Source organism: Coffea arabica, chromosome 4e (assembly GCF_036785885.1).
Source record: "Coffea arabica cultivar ET-39 chromosome 4e, Coffea Arabica ET-39 HiFi, whole genome shotgun sequence".
Classification (NCBI taxonomy): domain Eukaryota; kingdom Viridiplantae; phylum Streptophyta; class Magnoliopsida; order Gentianales; family Rubiaceae; genus Coffea; species Coffea arabica.
The window spans coordinates 34,525,257-34,542,279 of record NC_092317.1 but is presented as its reverse complement, the minus strand read 5'-3'; the positions used below and the strand labels follow the sequence as shown (position 1 = coordinate 34,542,279).

Here is a 17,023-nt window from a genome sequence, read left to right as displayed (position 1 = left end):
AATGACAAGTTCCACTAGTACTTTTTCTGTCCACACGACAACCACCAAAATCGGCATCCGAATATCCATATAGAGCAAATTCACAAGATCTAGCATACCAAAGACCATAATCTAATGTACCTTTCAAATACCTAAAAATCCTTTTAACAGCGTTCAAATGTGATTCTTTTGGACAAGATTGAAATCTAGCACACAAGCAAACAGCAAACATAATATCGGGTCTACTTGCGGTTAAATAGAGTAGGCTTCCAATCATACCTCTATAGTGCTTTTCATCCACATGTTTACCTTCTTCATCTTTGTCAAGTTTTGTAGAAGTGCACATTGGAGTTCCAACTTGCTTTGAGTCCTCCATGCCAAATCTTTTCAGCAATTCCTTGGTGTATTTTGCTTGATTTATAAAAATTCCCTCTAGGGCTTGATGTATTTGAAGTCCAAGGAAGAAATTTAATTCTCCCATCATACTCATTTCAAATTCACTTTGCATAATGGTGGAAAAATCCTTGCATAGATACTCATTAGTAGCACCAAAAATAATATCATCTACATATATTTGCACAATAAGAAGATCATTTAACACTTGCTTAGTAAAAAGTGTGGTGTCCACAATACCTCTTTTGAAACCATTTTCAATCAAGAAACCACTTAATCTTTCATACCAAGCTCTTGGGGCTTGTTTTAGTCCATATAATGCTTTTGAGAGTTTAAACACATGACTTGGAAACTTTGTATTTTCAAAATCGGGGGGTTGATCCACATATACTTCTTGATCAATAAAACCATTTAAGAAGGCACTTTTAACATCCATTTGAAACAATTTGAAACCTTTGAAGCAAGCAAAAGCAAGAAACATTCTAATTGATTCTAATCTAGCTATGGGAGCAAATCTTTCATCAAAATCAATTCCCTCTTCTTGTGCATATCCTTTAGCAACTAATCTAGCTTTATTTCTTACAACTACACCTTTATCATCCAACTTATTTCTAAATATCCACTTCGTGCCAATGATAGGTTGATTTTGAGGTCTATCAACAAGTATCCAAACCTTATTTCTCTCAAATTGATTAAGTTCCTCTTGCATTGCCAAAATCCAGTTTTCATCCTTTAAGGCATCATTAATATTTTTAGGTTCAAAAAGAGAGACTAAAGCAAAATTGTCTATCAATTTCTTAGATGAGGAACGAGTCTTTACCTTCTCGGATGGATCACCAATTATAAGCTCTCTTGGATGATTTTGGCTAAATTTCCAAGCTTTGGGTAGGTCATTGAATGAATCATCATTCTTGTCTTCATCTTCCTTTTCTTGATCTTCATGAGCTTCATCCTCCATTTCCTTTGCTTCCGGTTTAGAGGTTCCTTCATCTCCAATTGTTAGCTTTTTCATTCCTTCACGAACACCTACATCATCATCCTCACTCGAACTTTTGGAATTATCATCATTAGTTTCATCAAATGTTATGTGTATAGCTTCTTCTATCACAAGAGTTCTTCTATTAAAGATTCTATATCCTTTTTTGTTCTCACAATACCCCAAAAATATTCTTTCATCAAATTTTTTGTCAAACTTACCAAGATGTTCCTTTAAATTCAAAATAAAACATTTACAACCAAAAACTTTGAAGTATCCAACCGTAGGTTTCTTATCAAAAATCAGTTCATAAGATGTTTTATTCAAAATAGGTCTCAATAGGATTCTATTCATCACATAACATGCGGTGTTTACCGCTTCAGCCCAAAGATATTTTGGCAAATTATATTCACTCAACATAGTTCTAGCAGCCTCTTGGAGTGTCCTATTTTTCCTTTCTACAACACCATTTTGCTGTGGAGTCCTTGCAATAGAAAACTCATGTGTTAGGCCATTATGATCACAAAATTTTGAAAAACCACAAAACTTGAATTCCGTCCCATTATCACTTCTAATCCTAACAATTTTTAAACCAAGCAGATTTTGCACTTTAGCAAATAATGAAGTGAAATTCTTGAAAGCATCATCTTTATGAGCAAGGAATATCACCCAAGTATATCTAGAATAATCATCAACAATCACAAAATAATATCTCTTACCTCCCAAGCTAGTAATTTGAGTAGGACCAAATAAATCAAGATGCAAGAGTTCCAAAGGTTTAGAAGTAGATACACACCTCTTTGGTTTAAAGGAAATCTTTGTTTGCTTCCCAAATTGACATGCATCACAAATTTTGTCCTTTTCAAAACTGATTTTTGGCAAGCCCCTAACCAGCTCCTTTTTCGAGATTTTCTTTAGTAATTCCATGTTAAAATGACAAAGTCTCCTATGCCACAACCAAGGATCTTCATTTGAGGCTTTAAGACATTGGAAGCTAGATGAATCAAGTTTATCAAAATTAACAATATAAATATCGTTAAACCTCTTACCTTTGAACACAACATTATATTTAGAGTCAAGAACAATGCATTCATGCTTTTTGAACAACACATTCAAGTCTTTATCACATAATTGACTAACATTAAGCAAGTTATAACCTAAGTTATTAACTAAGAGCACATTATGAACAAAAGTTTCACCATTCTTACCAACATCACCTATTCCAATTGTCTTAGCTTTCACGTCATCACCAAATGTCACCTTTCCACTTGATTTTGATTTTAGCTTTATGAACAAAGAAGGATCACCGGTCATATACCTTGAACAGCCACTGTCAATGAACCATTTGGACTTGTTTGAGCCTTTTCCCTGAAAAGAGAGAGTGTTTGGTACCCTTTAACTTTTGGGTCCACAATAGTTAGAATTGTGTCTAACTAACCACATGCATCTCATTCCTCTGTTCAGATTTCTTTTCACATAAAAATCTCCTTTCAAATGCCCTCTTTGACAACAAAAACTACACATAATGGAAGAGTCTTTAACATGTAATGATTTGATAAATCTCAATCCACTCCTTCTATATGTTGTAAAATCATGTGCATTTCTGTTGTGTGCTAATATTTTTTTAAGAGCAGTAAGAAAGGTGGTTGACATGTTCTTTTTGAGATAATCTTTTTTTCTAGCTTTTAAAGTCTCATCCAAATTGTCCATCCTTTTATTCAGATCATAATGTCTTTTCTTCAGCATTTCACAAACACTTGTCTTTCTATCAAGTTCATTTTGAACATCAAATCCGGCTCATACAAGGCACTCATTGTCAGCCTTTAGTTGTTTATTTTGTTGAAAAAGACTTGCATTATTTTGAATGAGAAAGACAATTTTCTGTTTTAGCTGCTTGTTTTTATCATAAGATTCCTTCAAGGCATTATGCAATTTTTCAACAAAGGATTCAAGATCATCATCATCTTCATCATCACTTTCAGATTGAGAGTGTATGGAAGTTACCTCATTATCTCCAATAGCCATGAAGGCCATTTGAGCTGATTCTTCTTCTTCTTCAACTTCGCCTTCGGAGTTACATTCATTCCATGTAATCTGGAAGTTGTTGAATCTTGGCTTTCGATCAGTTTTTCCATCTTTCTTTTTCTTCAGGGAGCATTCGTTTGCGTAGTGTCCAGGCTGTCCACATTCGTAGCATTTGTCCAATTATTTTTTTATTGAATTCTTATTTTTCTTTGTTCCTTGCGATTGGAGATTGATTCTGGAATTGATTGCTAGGTCCTCCCCTTCTAAACTTCCTTTTATTCAAGATTCTCTTGAAACTTTTTGTGATGAGAGCAAGATCGTTGTCATCACCATCCGAGTCTTCATCATCCAACAGAGCTGGATCATCTTCACCTTGAGCTGTCTTTAGAGCTATGTTTCTCTTTGCTCTCGCGTCCTCTTCCTCCTGCACTTTAGTTTTCAACTTCAACTTATAGGAGGTTAGTGAGTTAATGAGAGATTCAATAGGCACAGAATTCAAATCCTTAGTCTCCTCTATTGCAGTCACTTTACTTTCCCATTCTTTGCCCAACGCATTGAGAATTTTCCTGTTTTTCTCTCCCAAGGTGTACTCTTTGCCCAACACCTCGAGATCTTTGATCAAGTCATTGAACCTGCAATACATTTTGTCAATATCCTCAAGAGGTTCTATTTTAAATGATTCATACTTTGTGACCAAGATAGACTTTTTCTGTTCTCTCATGTTATCACTACCCTCATGAATTTCTCTTAGCTTATCCCACATTTCTTTGGCAGATTTACATCCTTTTACTCTAATTGATTCATTTGAGTCTAAGGCACTATAAAGAACATTCATGGCTTTGGCATTCAATGTGAGATTGGTTCTATCTTGAGCATTCAACTCAGCTCTTGTTTTTGGCCGAAACAAACCTGTATCTGCATCAAGAATGTCAGCATCATACGGTCCTTCATTCACAATAAACCATAGCTCAATATCAATGGATTGCAAAAAGATAATCATTCTTTCTTTCCAACTAACATAATTGGAACCAGTAAACATGGGAGGCCTAGTGACAGATTGCCCTTCAACAAACATGGCATGATTGGTTGTCATCTTTACTCCAAGCCGTTTGAGCTTAATCTCTAGGAGACCAAGCTCTGATACCAATTGTAAGGCCCAAAGACAACCTAAGATGGGGGTGAATTAGGTTGATTAAAAATACTTTATTGAGTTTATGCGCTTTTTCTTTAATAAAAATTTACCTTCTTTTCTAGTAGTGATCAGCCAAGTAAATTTAAAGAAGAGTGCAATGTTGATCAGAAATAAGAGTATATATAAGCAATGAGAATTTTATTAAACAAAAGGAATAAAATAGAATATCAAACCGATTGTCTACCAAGCTTTTCTCAAACTTGAAGACCAATCACAAAGATGAGCACCTTCTCTTTGATGAAAAATAATCAACTCAATGTACAATGGAGGGATCACTTCCTCCTTGCCCCAAGCCTCACTTAGTCAAGCTAGGAAGTTTTACTATCACTCAGATAACCCTCAAGAAAGCTACACTATTGAAAATTTAAAACACAAGAGAAGTGCATACACGAACTTCACACTACTTGGAGAACAAATCTTGCTTAGGAGACTATTTTCTAGCTAAAATATCTCTTGAGATCTTGTAAACAAAGTGTGCAAAAATCTCTTTCTCGTTCAGAATCGTTTGCATTTGAAGGGGACCAAAAATGGGCTTCATTAATGCTTCCAACGGATAGAAGGTAAATGAAGAGTTAGCTAGCCGTTGGGGCTGTCGGACGTCCGACAGCTTAATCATCGTCCGATCCCATCGTCCGAAAATCACCAAGTTGTCGTTCGGACGTCCGATTGGATTTTATCGTCCGAAAGCATCTGCGTCTGAACGTCGTCCAGAGAGTCATCAAAACTTTGCGAAATTTTTCGGACGTCCAACGCGATCGATATGCGTCCGAAGAGTGCGTCTGATCCTCCCCGACGTCCGAAGGAGTTTCCTTCTTGATGTTCTTCATCCTTTCGGACATCTGACAGTTTCCTTTCGGACGTCCGACATGAGTGCCCTGTTTTTGCTTCTTCTTTTGATTGATTTTCTTTCCTTGACACCTTTGTACCTGATTCTCTAAAAAGCAAAACACTTATATTTGAAGAGAATTAGATAAACATTTCAAAGTGCTTTGTGATCATCAAAATCAAGAATAACAAGTCCGAGAGGTCTACCCAACCCCTTAAAATAGAAAAAGGGGCTGGAAGAGTGAAGATGCCTAAAAAACCCGGAGAAACTCCGTTAAGCGAAACCCTGCCAAAAGGAAATCAGAGTAGGCGAGGTCAACAAAAGAAGAAATCTCAAACTGGTCAAGCTGTGACTTCTCGCGTAACTTGCGGATACTGTGACAAGATTGACCACACTGAGGCCGAGTGCTGGAGAAAGCAAGGAAAATGATTGAGGTGCGGTAGTACCGAGCATAAGTTTTTGAATTACCCTAGAACTTCTAAGGGAGAAGGAAATTCTCAACAACCTGCTAAATCCACTGCAAATCAGTCGAGTGCTAGAAGGAGTGATTAATACTAATGATTATAAGAGGGATCCAAGTAGTGAAAACTCTACGAGTAGGGGTGAATTTGACTCCACTCGACAAATAGGGATTGTAGTTTTACCCTAGCATAGACTGACGCTTTTAGAGGTTGTAATATTTTCTATAGGGGATGACATCCTTTTGTTGTAAATTGCGACTTAACACATTTTGATCTTGTTGTTTCCCCTTTTCTTTTGAAATGATTTGATGAACTTATTATAACTTAGTGTAACTATTATGATCTTTTATGATATATGAAAATTTATCTTGCTTTTAATTGATTTTACGGTTTATATGTATATGTAATCTATTGGTCCACACCTCTAGACCTGTAATAAGATCCTGAATGGCACCGGAGGATAGTTCAATTCAATAAGTGTGAGTTTTGAATGGGAGAAGTAAGAGTGATGAAAATTGGTCACGGGAGGAAAGGGCCGGTAAAGATTTTATTGAAAAGTGAAGAAGTTAGAACGCAATCAAATCCCTCTAATGAAGGTTTTATAGAGAGATTATGGAATCTAGGAAGCAATTTGAGAAGTCGAAGAGGAGACCGAAAGAAGTATTTAGAGTTATTAAAAAATCAAGGTATAAATTTCAAGGACGAAATTCTTTTAAGGAGGGGAGGATGTGAGGACCCAAAAATTTACTTATTTTTATCTTATTTTACTGGTTTATTTAATTATTTATTCACCTGTTTTCTCCGAATAATTTATTTCAACCATTTTAAATTCATTTACATGGAATAATGTCTCGCTTATATTTTTAAAACGTTCCGTTAGCAAATTCAATTTTTCGGAGACTCGTTTAGTAAGAAATAGTGAATACACGTTTTTCAAGACAATAATCGATTCGAGAGTGCAAAAATCTTGGAGGATTAAGAATGATTACTAGCAGATTAAGAAAAATTAATTGAGGGATTAGATGTGATTAACTTAAATAAAGCTTTTACTGTACGCGCATCGATAGTTTCTCGAAAGTCATACCTCGTGACAAATTGGAGATTTAAGGAATTAATATTTGTGAGGATTCATGTTTTATTTTTAAAATGGTTATTTCATAATTAATTACATTAGTAGTAGTTAATTATATAATCTTTATATGAATTTCTCGTAAATTTTGCCTTATTGCGCGCGAATTGGAATTTTACGTATATCGAGCTGGAACGGCTAAGTGTAGATTTAAGAAACTACTAAGAGTAGATAATTATAATGTTAAAGGAAGTGCATTAGAGGTTTAGTGCACAAGTGAAACAAACCCTATTGAAGCACTAAGAATGTGGAGGATCACGAGAAGCACTTGAGAATTGTTTTACAAACTCTAAAGGAATATCAATTGTATGCTAAGTTTAGCAAGTGTGAGTTTTGGTTGAAGGAAGTAACATTCTTGGGTCACATAATTTCTAAGGATGGGATTAAAGTGGATCCAGCTAAAGTTGAACCTGTTTCAAAGTGGAAACGACCGAAAAACCCTATTGAAGTTCGAAGTTTTATAGGGTTAGCAGGGTATTACCGAAGATTTATCAAGGATTTTTCTAAAATTGCTGGACCTATGACTGAGTTGACCAAGAAAAGTGGAAAGTTTATATGGAGTCCTAAGTGTGAAGAGAGTTTTCAAGAGTTAAACAGACGTTTGACAAGAGCGCCTGTATTAGCTCTACCGAATGGGAAAGATAGCTTTGTGGTCTACACAGATGCTTCCAAGGAAGGTTTGGGATGTGTATTAATGCAAAATGATAAAGTGATTGCGTATGCATCTAGGAAGTTGAAACCGCATGAAGGAAATTACCCGACTCATGATTTGGCGTTAGCGGCTGTAGTGTTCGCTTTAAAGAAATGGAGACACTACCTGTATAGAGTAACATTTGAGGTTTTTACTGACCACAAAAGCCTTAAGTACTTGTTTTCTCAAAAGGAGCAAAATTTGAGGCAACGTAGGTGGATGGAATTTTTGGAAGATTATGATTGCACGATAAAGTAACATCCAGGGAAAGCCAATGTAGTGGCCGATGCGTTGAGTCGTCAAGTGCAAGTGGCCGGATTGATGATTAAGGAATTACACTTGTTAGAAGAAGTTAGTTATTGGAATTCTAGATTTGAACCGAGGAAAGTAATTCTTGGGAATATTGTAGTGAATTCCACTTTGTTGGAACGTATTAAAGAGACTCAGGAAAAGGACCCTGAATTGCAAAAGTGGGTGGAGAAAGTCAAAAAGGGAGAAAAATCAGATTTTAAATTGGGAATGAATGGCATATTGAGGTTTCGGAATCGGATAGTAGTGCCAAAAGATGAAGAGCTTAAGAAGGAAATTTTGGAAGAGGCACACCGATCGAAATTTACGGTACAACCTGGCGGGAATAAAATGTTCTAAAACTTTAAGAGTTTGTATTGGTGGGAGAGCATGAAGAAGGAGATTACTCAATTTGTCCAGACCTATTTTATTTGTCAATAGGTTAAGGTTGAACAGCAGAAACCATCAGGACTTTTGCAACCCTTGGAGATACCTGAGTGGAAATGGGAAAACATCACTATGAATTTTGTATCAAGGTTACCTAGGACACAAAGAGGTCATGATGCCATTTGGGTAATAGTGGAGAGATTAACCAAATCGGCTCATTTTCTGTCGATTAGCATGAAGTACCCATTGGAAAAGTTAGCCAAGTTGTACTTGGATGAGATTATCAGGTTACATGGGATACCTATAAGTATTGTGTCTGATAGAGACCCTAGATTTGTTTCAAGATTCTGGCAAAAGATGCAAGACACTACAAAAAATTATTTCTTTCGTGACAAATTTTTCATGACAACCAACTTATTTATCAGAAAAATCATACCTTTTATGACAATTCGTCATGCAAATATCCTTCAAAAGGCACTGCTACTTTAAACATATTTTTCTACTTTTGCCCACGTCAATTCGTCAAGAAAAGTTTTTGTTCTCCTACCAGTTTTTTTCCTTTTCGACCAAAAAAGAATTTAGAAGGACATTAACTTATAGCAGGTCGCAAAATAGCCTTCACAAAAGCCCCAATCTTCGTCGTCCTCTTCCTCATCACCCTCCTCCCAATCTCCACCAATTCTCAAGACCCCAGTTCGGATTTGCTCTCGCAGCTCGAATCCCTCCAATCCTAGTCCCCCAATGGCGGCGTTACCCATCTCACTGATTCCCTCCTCAAACGGATTCTATCCATTCCAACTCATCGTCCTTGTACTTTCCTCGTCTTCTTCGACGCCCAACAACTCCACTCCAAACCCGAACTCTCCCTCCCTTCTCTCAAATCCGAGCTCTCCCTCGTCTCTAAATCCTTTTTAGCCAACAACCCTGCAGCTTCTCACTCAAAAACTCTTCTTCTTCGACATCGAATTTCAAGAATCCCAGTCCTTTTTCGCCCTTTTCGGAGTAAATTCTCTGCCCCACATCAAACTTATCCACGTTGAAGCCACCGATGTCAAGAAAGACTCCGTCCAGATAAATGCGTCAGATTTCTCAAGGCTCGCCGAATCCATGGCTAAATTTGTCGAGGCCAAAACGAAGTTGAGCATTGGGCCAATTGATCGCCCTTCTTTGATTTCTAAGAAGCAATTGATGTTTCTCATTGCTGTTATTCTGATTTCGGCTCCATTCTTGGTGAAAAAAGTGATTTATGGGAACACCCTTTTGCACAATAAGAGTATTTGGATGACCGGAGAGATTTTCGTCTATTTTTTCAGTGTCTCCGGTTCAATGCATAACATAATTAGGAAAATGCCCATGTTTTTGGTTGATAGGAATGACCCTGGGAAGTTGGTTTTCTTTTATCAGGGGTCCGGGATGCAGTTGGGAGCTAAAGGGTTCGCGGTTGGGTTCTTGTACACTGTGGTGGGATTGTTGCTGGCTTTTGTTACTCATGTTCTTGTCTATGTGAGGAATAGGAATGCTCAGAGGTTGGTGATGTTTATTTCCTTCTGGGCTGTTCAGATGGTTTTTGTTTCCATTCTTGTCGCATTTTTGGTTTCTTGATTTTAGTTTGTTCTACCGTGTTAGTTTTTGTTAGTGTTTCAGATAAGGAAAATTGACGTTTTATTTTTGTTGTAAATTAACAATGTACCTTTTGTTTTGCTTTTGTGCTCATATTCTGTATTTACAACTGTTGCTAAAAAAATTGATTCATGTAATTGGCAGTGATTTATGTATCTTTTTGGTGTTGTCTTGGTGAAATGCTTGTAATAAGCATAGCAATCACTTGTTTTCTCGTTTTCTATGGTATCTGTTCTAGATCTTCTTTCACACGTAGATATGGCTTTGAGATAAGTTTCCGACTAAATGAGGAAATGTGCAATTTTGAATGGTAAACCTGCTGCCAAATTGCAAATCACATGCCAAATTATGAACTAGAGCTATAAGTTGGCATTTGCAATTGGTAGTGGGTGTTTCTTCAGGAGTTGGGAGAATTTGATTCACAATTCCATAACATTTTAAAAGGCTATGCTACGTGCTCAGTAATTAGACTAGAGAGGATGATGCTTGAGTGCTAGAGCTTAGTGCAAGAGGATACTGCTATATTATTTGTGATATAATTCTCAATCAACTTGCACAACGGTGATCTTTGTGCTAGTTTTCTAGTTCGAGTAAGAATAAGTACTTTGTAAAATCTGTTTTGCTTGCTTTCTTGGAATTTAAGTTTTCTCCTGATTCCTATGCGTATATCTGTGACTAATATACTGATATTGTTTGACATGTAACTGGTTTTGGTTTCCTCTTTTTATTTCCTCTAGATTTGTTTCTGGTCATTTATTCCAGTATATGAAGTTATGAATCACACCCTTTGGACTTTGCAGCAAGTGAAATGGCAGTTATATAGTTTGAAAGAGGTGGTCACTTGGTTATGCTTACAAATTTATGTACTTTGTAAGACTAACGTCATGGTTATATAGTTTGATTGCTGAAGTATATGAAATGGTGCATGCAGGTACATACACTACTGTCAGACTCATTGCCACCCATGATTATCAGAGTCTGCAGTTTCTGTATTGCAGGAGAATTATGTTAAAATTAGACAGGTACTTCTGTATTTGCCTGTACAGTATTTCCACCAACAAACTGTTGAAAGTTCCTCATGGAGGATGAGAGGGGATTATGTGTAAGAGGCAATTCTGTGTTTCTTATTGTGTGTGCAATCAGAAGCAATTACTTTTGAAAGCTGTTTGCATGTCCCATGCTCCAATTCTCAGTAATATGTGAAGTATTCTTACTGTCTACTTTGTTTTGTCATTGCTGGTTTTTCAAATGAAACATTAGTTTGCAATCTGCATGTGCACACGACACAACAAGAGTCTCTGTAGTTTAGATGGTTTTAGATCCAACATGCCTTTGTGCTGGTCCAATATGTAATAAGGAACTTCTCCTTTAGTTGCAACATGTCCAAGTATTCTGGAACTTTTCTTTTTTGTGGCACTAGCCAGTTAGAGATCAGGTGCATCTCTCGAAGGATTCTCTGTAGAGATTCTTGGCCCAAGTTTTAGCTACCTCGGCAGAATTTTTTCTGTTTTTGAGAATAGTTGCTTTTAATGGGGTTTTTGCCTTGTTATTATTGTTAATACTTTTGCATCTAATGTGGGGTTTGCTCTATACTTTCAGGTCCTATCTTGCAAATGAGAACCATGTCTCGGAAGCTCTTCGGCTTTTCAACAATTCCACAATGGATGCTGCACGATTCAGAATATAAACGATGAAGTTGCTGATCATGCATCAAAGAGATGAAGTTGAATATAAACGAGAAAGGCGGTTGATTGTTCGTAAAGCTTAGTGTTTTGTTAGTCCTCATCTTGAACTATCAAGAACCCCTAGTATGCTCATTCACTAGTAACTGTTTGTAGCTTTTACATGTACTCACTGAGCTAGAACTCTTGATTGCCATTTGTTAGGTATATGGCAGTTATCATATGTGAGGTATATGGCAGTTATCTAGGGATAAATAGCAATATATATATTGGTTTCAAATCGTGGAATGGGATGATATGTAAATGTTTGACATGGTTAACTTTTGTGGTTTGACATATTATGGTTGCCTACTAATGATAATTTGTGAAGTTTTGGTTGATATTTTGCTTGCATACTTTTTATATTTTAATTGGATGGAGTGTCTAAATAGATGATATGGTCACTTTGTTAGGACTAAAATTGCTCGGCTTAAAAGTGATGCAGCTGTCGTCAGGAAAAATAACATTGTATTATCATTAAAGTTTCCCGACAAGTTTCAATGCATGACTATTATTGAAAATTGAAAATTTAGTGACAAAGTTCAGGGTCTTTCCCGACAAAGGCTCGTGAAGAATATGAGGTCTTTCTTTGACGACCAAATCATCACTATTACCTTTCCTGATGATGCATCATGGAAAATGAAACTTTTCCTGACGAAAATTTCAATAGTTGTCAGGAAAACCTTTTGCCGACGGCGTATAGGTGACCAATATTCTCTAACGACGTTGGTGTCACGAAAAATTTTCCCGACAAAACACGTACCTTTTCCTGACAAAAATTGTTGTCACTAGAAATCTTTTTTTTTTGTAGTGAGAAGTGTTGGGGACTAAATTGAATTTCAGTGCTACATACCATCCCCAAACCGATGGACAGTCGGAGAGGACAATTCAAACCTTTAAAGACATGTTAAGAACTTGTGTTTTGGATTTTGGAAGAGTTAGAGTAAGTATTTGACATTGGTGGAATTTGCTTAAAACAATAGCTTCCACTCTTCTATTCAAATGGCCCCGTATGAAGCACTTTATGGTCGGAAGTGTAAATCTCCGATTTGTTGGGATGAAGTAGGTGAGCGAAAAATTTTAGACCTAACTACGGTGTCTTGGATTGAGGAGGCGAATGAAAAAGTGAAGTTGGTACGCCAGAGGATTCAGACCGCACAAAGTCATCAAAAGAGTTATGCGGATAACCAAAGGAAGGATTTAGAATTTGCGGTTGGAGATCTAGTATTTCTTAAGATTACACCTCTGAAAGCGAGTTTGATGGCAGGAAGAGAAAAGAAGTTACAATCGAGATTTGTAGAACCTTATAAAATTATCCAACGCGTGGGAAATGTAGCATATAAGTTGGAACTACCACCGAGTTTGTCTCGGATCCACAACGTTTTCCACGTGTCCATGCTTAAGAAGTATCATCCAGACCCTTCTCATATCTTGCAACCGGAAAGTATAGAAATTGATGAGACACTGACCTATGAGGAGAAACCGGTGAAGCTCCAAGATCGTAAAGTGAAAGAACTGAGGAGCAAGCGGATTCCATTGGTAAAAGTTCTCTGGAAGAAGCATGGACTAGAGGAAGCAACCTGGGAAATTGAAGAAAAAATTCGAGGAAAATATCCAACCCTGTTCGCAAATCAAGGTATAATTTCGAAAACGAAATTCTCTTAAGGGGGAGAGGATGTGAGGACTCGTAAATTATTTTACTTTTGTGAGGACTCGTAAAATTCTTATTTAAAAAAAAAAACCTATTTTTGGCCCATTTAATTATTTATTTGGATAATTGCCCCGAATATTATTTTCTATCCTCATTAGACCTAAATACATGGAATTATAGCTTCATTATATTTTTAAAGTGACTTGTTTCAAAAATTAATTTTTGGAAGCTCGTTCAATGAAAATAGTGAAAACGTGTTTGGAAATTTTACCCGATTGAGGGTACTATAAGTTTGGAAAATTGGAGACTTCTATAATTGTCCTAAAATAGGTAATTTTATGTTTAAGTACTCAAGTGATAGTTATTAGTACTATCGTTATAAGAAATTCTTGGAGGTTTCACTTTATCGCGCTTAATTTGGAGATACGCGTTTTTACACACGCAATTTAATTGAGGGACTTTAGACCCTCATTTTGGGACAATTAGGAGTGAATAATATTAATATGAATACAAGTGCATGAGAGGTCTAGTGCACTAGTGAAACAAATGCAAGAGGAATTGAGCACGAAACGCGCGCGTGCGTGCGCGAGAGAGAGTTGACTTTTGCACCAATTCTAGCCACACAAATGAAGCTTCCTTAGGAAGCCAAATTTAGACCAAAACACTCTCTCTCCTCCTCACAAAGCAGCCGGCCATCCTTGTGCAAAAACAACTCAAGTTCTTCATCTTCAAAATTTTCCTTCACAAAATCTTCATCAATCTTCATCCAATTCCTTCCAAATTTCACACACACTTAGCTTAATACTTCGAGATCACATTAAGCTACAAAGGAGAGCTGCAATCCACGGTTTTCTTGGACAAGGAGGGAGCCAAAATTCTGCCTTTTTTCATCACACAAGTAGGTGATGATCCAACCTTCAAATCTTGGTTTATGGAAGTAGAATTTCACGTATAAACTCTTGTATGCATGTGGGTAGTCTTGTTTATGGTGGATTTTTGTTGTGTGGGCTCTATGAACTCCCACTTTTGATGGAAGGACTGATTTGATGATTGATGATGAAATTAATGGTGGTTTAGTGCTTAAATTAGTGGATTAATGTTGTATTGTTGGTAGAGAATCAAAAGAGGTGCTTGGAGCAAAAGTGACCGTTTTACCCCTGCCTTGTCCGACCACTTTTGTGCAAAATTTTGAGGTTCTAATGGCTTGTTGATGTTGTTTACATGTTATATTGGTTGGGTAAAAAGTTTCATTGAAAAATAACTTGATTTGGTCACTCAAATGTTGAAATTTCAAAAGGTTAGAAAACTGAAATTTTGTCCTCGGATTGCCCAGGCAGTCTTCTTGTTTCGGCCATAACATATTGCTCCGATGTCAAAATCGAGTGCTATTTGTGGCATTGGAAACTAGACATTCCCAGCTTTCCATTGGTATAAAATGCATGTCCTGGTTCCACTTGAGCAGGCCAAACCATTCGTTTGAAATCCACTGTCCTGTTTCGTTGCTTCCTGGAAGGCAGCACATGAGCTGTAACTTGATGCTCACGAATGAGCTGGTTATGGACAGATTTTGAAAATGGTTTCTTCTGAGAAAACAAGCCTTATGAGTCTATTTTCTAACGCCACCAACCACACTCAATTCCGAGTTGAATTGAGTGATTTATTATCTAAATTCAAAACTGACTTTGTGAACGAAAACAGTGTTTTGGATAGATTTGAAACTAACAATAACTTGGGACTTGTTATCCGAAATTTTGGTGATTAATCACCTACAAAATGTGTATTGGATACCTCTTAGACATTGTCTATGCACATGGACCGTGCTTGAGGTACTTTGTTGGCCAAACGTTTTGAAAACGGAAAACAGAACATACAAGGCAGATTTGCCTTGAAGTTCTAGGAGTTTTCGTGATTTCGTTAACCAACTTCCTGAATGAATTTTCTTGTGAAATTTGGTAGAGGAATAGCCCTTATATGGTAGGATAAACCTGCCAAATTTGATGCCATTTCAAGTTCGTTTCGATATTCAACCGATGTCCCAAAAACAGTGATTTAAATCTGGAAAATGGTAAACAGGTTCCAAATTTCAGCAAATTTGAGCTACCGTATCTCGGTGCTCAAAACTCCAATTCTCGTTCTGCTTGCTTTGTTTTAAACCTTGTTTGCAACTCTAATTGAGTTCCAAATTTCAAAAACTGGTTCGCAATGGGTGAATTTTTCTGAATTTCCAAAGTTCGCCAAAAACCAACCCCGAAAGCTGTCTTCTTGTTCAAAATAGCAACTTTAAGCCAATTTTTGAATACTTTCCGTCTGGAATCATGGAAAAGTGTTTCTATGAACTTTTAGTACTTTGGAAGAGGTTTCCAATGGTACCAAGTTTTCCAATTTTTGTCCTGTAAAGCGTGAGATACGATTTTTCTAATGTATCGTATCAAAACTGAAATTTTCCGAATTCCAAGGAAATGGAGTTTTTCAAGTACTCCTTATTCCTTCGATATTACTTGAACGTTTTATACTTGATTTCCAAGGTGAAAACTCAATTTCTCTTGTACTTTGAAACCCTACTAGAGAGCCTCCATTTAGGATAATTAAGACTCGTTTCACGAGACTTTCTAAGATTGTACTATGGTACGATCTTCTTTAATAGTAGGGGTTTGTGAATGATAGTCTATCATTATTTACTCAGGCGCACACGAGTACCTTCAAGAAGATCCAATGGTGGACGCTTGAACTTCAATTGAATCTACTTGCTCTTGTTACTTGGTGAGTGTCAAATGTATGGCTACTTAAACTCTATGGACTTGATTCATGCTTGGCTTACCTGATTACATGCTTAGCCTACTTGGTTTTGAAAAATGGAGTCGAGTGTGTACTTTATCGCACTCGTTCTCATTTGAAACAAATGACTCATGCTTAACATGGTTTGTCTGGTTTACATGACCTGAAATACATGCTTAAACCTGTCAAATGCTTGAATACATGACATGGTATGGTATGGCTGCATACGTCGTTGGAGTGAATCTCCTCGACACTTACATGATACTTGGGGGATGCCCAAACTCATAGGCCGACCTTGGGACTCGAGCCGGCATGGGTTTGGTCGGGAACCTTGGTGAGCCATGAGAATTACATGATAAGTTTGATCTATTTGAGAGATCTTGCTTGGCATACTCGTGGAGTATAGCCTTCTAAATGTCGTGCGGGCCCGGAGCGGTGTATGGGGGACGGATGAGAAGTAAGTGGTGATCTACGGATTGGAAATATCAACCCGGTTGACGGAGAGTCATCGCGGGGAGATATACGAATGACATCGGCAAAACAAGTGGAACTTAGCTCCTGAGAGCTACCATATCCTTGAATTGTTTCTGTTTACATTTTGTTGGCATTGTTAATTACTTGCAAGTTATCACTTGAACTATATTACTTGGGCTTGTTACCTAAACTATGTGCCTGCATGTGTATTCTTGGCCTCACGAGCGTTTTGCTCACCTTGTAGATTTGTTTTCCTTAACAGGACTGCACCGGGAATGAACTTGGAGAAACCCCCCTTTTGTATTTTGGCTTAGGGTTTCTAATGTATATTGACTAGACATTTTGGGTTGTTGTATTTGGAGTATTAATGTAGCTTTTGGAAATCCAATGTAAGGATTGGATGGTTATTGTATATTGTTAAGTCTGGAAGCTTTC

At 37.1% G+C, this 17,023-nt stretch overlaps 1 pseudogene; it reads left to right on the top strand.

Moving 5' to 3' along the window:
• Positions 1–8,581: 8,581 nt before the first annotated feature.
• LOC113740933 (probable dolichyl-diphosphooligosaccharide--protein glycosyltransferase subunit 3B) lies at positions 8,582–9,949 on the top strand (annotated as a pseudogene).
• The last annotated feature ends 7,074 nt before the right edge of the window (positions 9,950–17,023 follow it).